This window comes from Triticum urartu, chromosome 2A (genome assembly GCF_056163025.1).
Source record: "Triticum urartu cultivar PI428250 chromosome 2A, HENAU_Tu73, whole genome shotgun sequence".
Classification (NCBI taxonomy): domain Eukaryota; kingdom Viridiplantae; phylum Streptophyta; class Magnoliopsida; order Poales; family Poaceae; genus Triticum; species Triticum urartu.
In genome coordinates, this window is record NC_141874.1 from 104242590 (window position 1) to 104250877 (window position 8288).

At 47.3% G+C, this 8288-nt stretch overlaps 1 pseudogene across 1 annotated transcript; it reads left to right on the forward strand.

Annotated features, from left to right (window-relative positions):
* Window positions 1-1573: 1573 nt before the first annotated feature.
* On the forward strand, window positions 1574-3259 carry LOC125528124 (peroxidase 2-like; annotated as a pseudogene). The gene is made up of 2 exons (XR_015615860.1): window positions 1574-2122; window positions 2225-3259. The product of XR_015615860.1 is annotated as a peroxidase 2-like (transcript).
* Window positions 3260-8288: the final 5029 nt, after the last annotated feature.

Consider the following 8288-nt stretch of genomic DNA (forward strand, 5'->3'; position numbering starts at 1 on the left):
CGCCATTAGTAGTTTTGCAAAAAAAGTAAAAAATAATAATTTTTATACTAATGGCGCACCGTGGCACAGTGCGCCATTACTAGTTTAAACTAATAATGGTGCACTATGCAACGGTGCGCCATTAGTAGTTTTGCAAAAAAGTAAAAATAATACAGTAGTGGCGCATTCTATGGCTGGTGCGCCATTAGTAGTTAGAACTACTAATGGCGCACTCTGCCCGGATGCGCCATTAGTATGTTTGGAAAAATGAAAAAAAAACATTTTGTTACTAGTGGCGCACCGTGTGCCTGGTGCGCCATTAGTGTCTTTCACACTAATGGCGCATCTCCACATGATGCGCCATTAGTATATAGTGATGGCGCATCACTTCTCTGATGCGTCATTAATGTCAATTTCATCTTTAACCCTTTTTCTAATAGTGGATTGAGGTGAGATGAGTTGGCTTGGGGTGATTATTTCAGAATAGGGAGTGATTATGGGGCTGTGGGCGTGAAAATCGGTTACTTTGAAATTTCGGCACAACAATTTTAGAGCATATTTTGGCCGTGAGATCGAATAGAATCGGTGGCACGCGGCGTCTCTGAAGAATGCTCTGTATCAAACATGTGAAGGGAAGTGTTTCGCTTAACAGAGTGTGTGTCCAGTTTGTTTGTTTGGAGAAAATAATAAAATAGCTGAAAATAATATGTAGCTGTAACAGCAGCAACATCATAAAGTGCTAATGACATTGAGGCTCCGGAAATCATCTAAAAAGGTATAGCAGTGTATAATCATGTAGCGTGCCATATCCCATTACGCACAAAAATAGCTTTAATATATTCTTTGGAGTCAACACGGTCCACATACAGACGCACCGACAGAGAAACTGAATTTGAGTTTATATATCTGGCAAGCTGTTGTATGTCAGCCCGTGTTATTCTACTAGCTAGCTTGCAAATGAAATCAGAGCTCTACTTGTAGTAATATAATAAACAAAACAGGGATATCTCAACTTCTACTCTACGCAGTTTATTATAAGTAGGATACATTTTTTTGCCGCACAAGTAGGAGGGATACATAATGATCAAAAAAATTACAGTTGCACCATTCGTTTGTCAGGTACGAGCACATGACAACTACAAACATTTTCGACGTCAAATTTAGTTACGCGAGGATGATAACTTTAGTTGGCAAGTATGATAACTTCATATTTCAGTTTATTTTTACCAGAAACTTACCATGTGTCGCTAAAATTGGAATTGCCATAGAAAAACGTCAGCGCCGGAGTAACACGCACCTGATCATGTGGACTTATCATTTGGGTCGTAATATTCAGCCGGGTTGATTTGCTTAGCTGCCAGACGCATATATGCAATGGATCATGGCCACGTAGTCGCTACCAAGCTTACTGCCGCTGCCACCGCGTCACGCGTATCATCAACTTTGCAGTGTGGCCACCACGTTGCCGGCCGGCCGGCAGCTGGTTGACTCACAAACGTGCGCTCCAAACGCTACCATGCATGCGATTTCTCCTGTACGTGACTATAAATACAGATGCGAAACAACAGGTTTTCTTCATTCTATCTTCCCTCGATCGAGCAAGAGTAGCTGACACGAGCAGAGGAAGATGGCCAAGCTTGCCCTTCTCGCCGTGCTCGCCGTACTCGGTTCCGTGGCTTGCCAAGGATCCGACTACGGCTACACCTATCCCAAGCCCGACCCCACTCCCATCATACCCTCGCCCCCACCACCGGCGACTCCTTCGTCGAGCCCTTCCCCATCTCCACCAGCTACTCCTCCGCCCAGCCCTAGCCCTGGCTCTACCCCGGGCTATCCCACCCCCACTCCCACCATGCCGGCCACGCCCCCACCGGTTTCTCCTCCGACGAGTCCTACCCCACCTCCTACTCTCTCCCCGAGCCCTTCTCCTACCCCGGTCTATCCCAGCCCCACTCCCACCACACCCGCGCCCCCACCGGCTTCTACCTCTACCCAGCCTCCACCTGCCACTGGGCTCAAGGTCGGCTACTACAATGACAAGTGCCCTGACGCGGAGAAGATCGTGCTGGACGCCGTGCGCAACGCCACCGCCGGCGTGAAGGCCGGGCTCATCCGTCTCTTCTTCCACGACTGCTTTGTCCAGGTACACATACATTCAGACGCAAGTGAAGTTTGAGAGATTGATATACGCCTATAGTTGTGCACTGCACGATTGAGAAGCTAACTATGGTATCGTTGCTTTCAGGGTTGTGATGCCTCTGTCCTCCTGAACAAGGTCGCTGGCAAGCCTGAACCGGAGATGCTCGGTATCCCAAACTTGAGCCTGCGTGGCTTCGAAGTGATAGAGGCGGCCAAGAAGAAGATCGAGGAAAAATGTCCTGGTGTCGTCTCCTGCGCCGACATCGTCGCCTTCGCAGGCCGTGACGCCAGCAAGTTACTCAGCGGCTACAAAATAAACTTCAGCATGCCGGCCGGCCGCTATGACGGATTGGTGTCCCTCAAAGATGAGACCCTCCCGAACCTTCCCCCACCTTTCGCCAACCTGACTATCCTCACACAAATGTTCGCCAAGAAGGGACTCAGCCAAACCGACATGGTTGCACTTTCCGGCGCGCACAGCATCGGCCGCTCGCACTGCTCCTCCTTCCGTGACCGTCTCCAGCCGCCGGCCAAGGACAACTCCACCACATCGATGGACGCCACCTACGCTGGGAAGCTGACTCAGGACTGCCCCGCCGGTAGTGATCCAACGGTGCCGCAGGACTACAAGACCCCCGACGTGCTGGACAGCCAGTACTACAGGAACGTGATGGATCGCAAAGTGCTCTTCACCTCCGACGCAACGCTCATGACGTCACCAAAGACAAAGGAATTGGTGGAAAAGTACACTTGGTGGTTCATTCGGAGATTTCTTGTGGTACAGACATTTCGAGGATGCCATGGTGAAGATGGGCAATATCGAGGTGAAGAACAGCACCAACGGCCAGATCAGGAAGAAGTGCGGGTTCGTGAACGAGCCCTACACCGGTTGATGATCTCTCAAGGGTGGAGACTATATATTCAGTCGTGGTTTTTGCGTGTGCCTTCTGATCTTCCATTCTAGTTTATTTTCCACTAAGGTTTTGGCTCGTCGGTTCATTTTATTCATTTGTGTTGTAATCTTTGTTGTGCCACTTAGCCAACTACGTACCGGCAATGCTTTTCACTGGGATTGATGAATTAATTTTTTTCTGATAATCATTATTTATCAATGGCAATATATATCTTCTCTGCTATAACATCCTTAGGTATGCATTATCCCTTCATGCAAAGGCACGATGCACAGCCTAAAGTGTGTATGGTCAACCGATCCTGACTGGATGCATACACTCTTTTTCTTTTGAGGGAGGGTAACAACAATTCTACTAAGTGCTCTATCAAAATCAGTTTGTATGAAGGCTCCCTACTTCTTCTTTTTTTTGCGGGAAAAGTGAGAGCTTTATTGATTATTGAATAGTATTACAATCCATAGCCAAAAGACATTGGACATTCTCATGTGCATCCTGTAACCACAGATCGGTATGATGCTCTGAGCGCGAAAATTTGGCTACAAAATCTGCAACACTATTCTGGGATCTATCTAACTTCATGATGGAAAGCTCCCGCTCCTCAACAAACACGGCCTTCAACTCTGACACCAGCTGGCCAATTCTTGATTTATCTTGCCCCTGAACGTTGACAAGTTTTATTAAGTTTGAGCAATCCGTTTGTAAGACGAAAGGCCTTGCAGCATATGTGCGTGCTATCATCACTCCTTCGACAGCAGCAAGTAACTCAGCTTCAAGGGAATCATCACATCATTGTATGTATTTGCATGATGCCAGTACCAAATCTCCTGTTGAGTCTCTAACAGCCACGCCTACTCCTGCATCCTTCTCCTTGGCGCTGAAGGCCCCATCCACTGATATAGCAAGGCAGCCCTCCGCCGGCACCGGCCACGGAGCGTGTACATCGGCCTTATTCTTGTGTACTGGCTGATCGTATCCACCATCAGCGATCCCTTTTCCTTTAATCGGGTCACGGCCATCTTTGCATTGAATCTGCAGCAGTGAGCTCATATAGCTGGCCAAGTAACTCCTCGTTACATGCACTGGTGGTACTGGTTTTTCATGGAGTTGATCATTTCTCAACTGCGAGTTCCTCCATATTAGCATGATCACGTTCTTCCTTACCCTTTCAACTGTTCGGGCTAGGAGATCAAGCAACCACTCCGGCCCAGAATTAAAGAGTTCTTCCCGGTCCGGTAGTTCCCAATCCTCCCTCATAGCCTCCCACACTGTGTGCGCCCTCGGGAATGTTACTACAACATGAAACGAGTCTTCCACCTCACTACCACATCTGAGACAAATGTCATTTTCATCCAGATGACGGTCCTTCTTCAATTGTCTTGTGGGGAGTCCTTCCTTGATCAATTTCCAGGCACAAATCTTCATTTTTTGTGGCACCTGAATGTTCCAGAAAAGCTTCAGGATAGGTCTATCTCCCCTTGGTCTTGAGTTGCCACCTTGTGATCGCAGATTATCTTCGACTGCGAGGTGATACGCACTCCATACCGAGAACATACCATCCTTTGTTGGGTGCCACGCCACAAAGTCATCTCCTTGCCTCCTAGAAGGTCGTATCCCAAGAATGACGTCCGCATCTGCCGGTATAAAGAATTGACGGACCCTTCCTATGTTCCATGTCCCATCAGGCAGCAAGAAATCAACCACTCTTGTGTATCTACACACCCCTTTCTCAGACAATGGCCTTCTCGAAGCATCTCTAGGAAGCCATGGATCTCGCCAAACACGTACACTCTCCCCATCTCCTATTCTCCATATTATTCCTTTCTTCAGGAGTTCGAGGCCATATTCAATATCGCTCTCCATCCCGGGGATGCAGCACCACTAAACACTGTGTCAATTAAACTTCCATGGAGGTAGTATTTGGCTTTCATCAATCTTGAACACAGGCTGTCCGGTCTGTCCAGTAATCTCCATGCTTGCCTGGCTAGTAAAGCTTGGTTGAAAAGGCGCATATCCCGGAAGCCCAGTCCACCTTGATTCTTTGGGAGTAACAGTTTATCCCATGCAATCCAGTGAGTCTTGTGCTTCCCTTTTTCAACACCCCACCAATATCCTCTAATCAGATGATTCAGATCATCGCATATGACATAGGTAACTTGAATACGCTCATGACATATGTTGGAATAGATTGTGCGACGAATTTAATCAAAACTTCTTTTGCCGCACTTGACATCCATCGTTCCCCCCAATCAACTAACCTTTTAATAAGTTTGGCTTGAAGAGTCTCAAACCTACCTTTACTCATTCTTCCCTCCGGAACAGGGAGACCCAAATATTTATCCTCAAACTGATTCTGGGTGATCTCTAGTATTTCCTTAATTTCATGCTTCTTAAACTCTGGACATGAGTCTCCAAATAAAATGCTACACTTGACCGGGTTGATGAGCTGCCAGTGCCAAGTGCATAACGATTTAGGATGCCTTTGACCACCCCTGCCTGATCTTCACTTGCCTTAAAAAACAATAACGTATCATCTGCAAATAGTAAGTGGGAAATCACCGGCGCTGTGGGACAGATGTTAACATGCGCAAGTTTTCTTGTATCCACCGCCTCCTGTATTAATGCCGAAAGGGAATCTGCAACAAAGAGGAACAAAAAGGGTGATAAAGGGTCCCCTTGGCGCAGCCCTCTCATCGGGGCAAACCGTTCCAGTAGCTTGCCATTGAATTTCACGGCGTAGCTCACTGTTGTGACACATTGCATAATCCACCCAATCCATCTCTCAGCAAAGCCCATTCTCCTCATAGCACTTTCCAAGAACCCCCAATCAACTCGATCATACGCCTTTGATAAGTCCAACTTGTAGGCACAACTGGCCCTTTCTGGTTTCCGTTCCTGTTGGATATGGTAGAAACACTCAAAGGCGATCAAAGCATTATCCGATATCAGCCGTCCTGGAACAAAGGCACTTTGGTGTTCGGATATAATCTCATCAAGCAAGGACGTAGTCTATTTACTAAACACTTTGAGACTATCTTGTACAGTACATTGCATAATGATATTGGCCTGAAATCTTTCATAGTTTCTGGCCGATGCACTTTTGGGATCATCACTATACACGTCTCATTAACACCCGAAGGCATTTTTCCCTCATGGAAAAACTGTTGTACAAGCGCCACAATTTCTTTTTCCATCGTTGCCCAATTACGTTGGTAGAAACGCGCCAAAAAATCATCTGGGCCTGGGGCCTTCAACGGGCCAATATGGAAGAGCGCACTACTAATTTTCTCCTCTAAAAAATCCTTTAGTAAAAGTTCATTCATCTCTGAAGTAACCCTCCTTTTTACCAACGACAGAATTGAAGCTGGTCCAGAGTTGGATCTTTTGTATACAACTCCTTGAAATATGAAGATGCCATCCTCTTCATATCTAAAGGTACAGTACTTCAGTTCCCATCCTCCTTTTTCAGTTTCTTGATATAATTTTTTCGAGCCCTCCAAACCGCCTTCTGCTGAAAGTACAGAGTGTTTCAGTCACCTTCTTTCAACCAGCTAATACGCGATCGCTGCAGCCAAAGCATCTCCTCTCTGTATAGCATTTCATCCATACGCTGCATCTTCTCTCTAATGACTTTCCGATCAGCATCCTCAGCTTGGAGCTATGCTAGCTCTTTACGGAGAGACTCTAACTCCTTACGGATGTTGCCAAATTTTTCAGCACTCCACTTCAGATCTTGCATCACTTGTTTTAGGGATTGGGTAACATTCCCCAAGTTTCCTCCGGGCTGCACACGTTCCCAAGCATTGCTTATGATTTCACCTAAGGCAGCCTCCCTCTCCCATGCTATCTCATACCGGTCCACATTACACCTAGGTTTCTGTTCCCACTCACGCCAATGCAGCATAATTGGGCAGTGGTCTGATCGTGACGAGACCAAGTGTTCCACTGCCGCCGATGGAAATAAATCTCTCCAAGATGTGTCTGCACATGCACGGTCCAGCCTAACATGCACATTATTCTCACCTGCTTGATGGTTGTCATATGTAAATGGGAAGCCCCGAAACCCCAAGTCCATCAGCTCACAAGTAGCTAACACATCTCTGAATGCTGACATTTGTGGTTCCGGTCGTGCACATCTTGACATGTGCTCATGCTGCCATAATGCCTCGTTGTAGTCCCTGATGACAACCCATGGATCATCACTACGAGATCGTAGGTTGTTTAGCAAGCTCCACATGAGATGTCTGTTCTCTACTCTTGGTTCACCATATACAAAGGTGGCACGCCATGGTGGGTCATTTGGTTTCTCCCGGACACAGACATCTATATAACGATTGCTCTTTCCACGTATTTCCACATGCAAAGACTCGTGCCAAAACAACGCCAATCCGCCACTTCTTCCATCACTTCCCGCTCCTTCATATCCACGCAAACCCAATCGCCAACACAGCTTCTCCATTTTCTCCTCTGATTGCTTAGTCTCACAAATGATGACCAGATTGGGGTTATGTGTCTGGCACAAGGCCAGTAGTTCTCGAACTGTCCGACGGTTCCCCCCTCCCCGGCAGTTCCACGCAAGGGTACACATTAGGCCCGGCGGTCCTCCTTCTCGGAGGCCGCTGATGTTGCCAAGTCCATAATCTCATTTTCGTCAGCTTTATGTTTCTTGCTTCCCTATGAATTAACATCCTCCTCCTCTGCATTCTTACCCAACTCTGTTGGCAGTCCCATATTTTCAACTCCTTCCCTGCCGTCCGTTAGCAGCAGCAGATTTCCATTACCCCCAGGATTCTGTTCAGCAAACTCCAACTGGCACTTCAAGGTACTGGCAGACGTCCAGGACAAGTTTTGGGGTTTGTCCGGGCTGGACGCTGTACTACGTAGATCCTCGTCCTTCTGCTGGCTGCTTGGACTATGACCCCCTCGGTCACCTTCTCTGGCAGCGCCTCCCCTTGACGTCCTTCCTCCTCTACCCCTAGACCCAGCAGGCATCCACATGTCTTCCCTCCTGAATTCTGGCGCAATCAAAGATGAGAGGTATATGATCGCACTCTCGTCATGAATTCCATTACTGTGTTCCTTTGCAACGTGACCCACAAAGCCACAAACACCACAGAAAATTGGCATCTTCTCATATTCGAAGTTAAAATACACTTTGCGCTTCCTCAATGTCAAGGTAGCACACCTCGTTAATGGTTTTCGCACCTCCAAAGTCACTCGTACCCTAATGCCTCCACCCTGCCCTTTAACAGATCTCACATC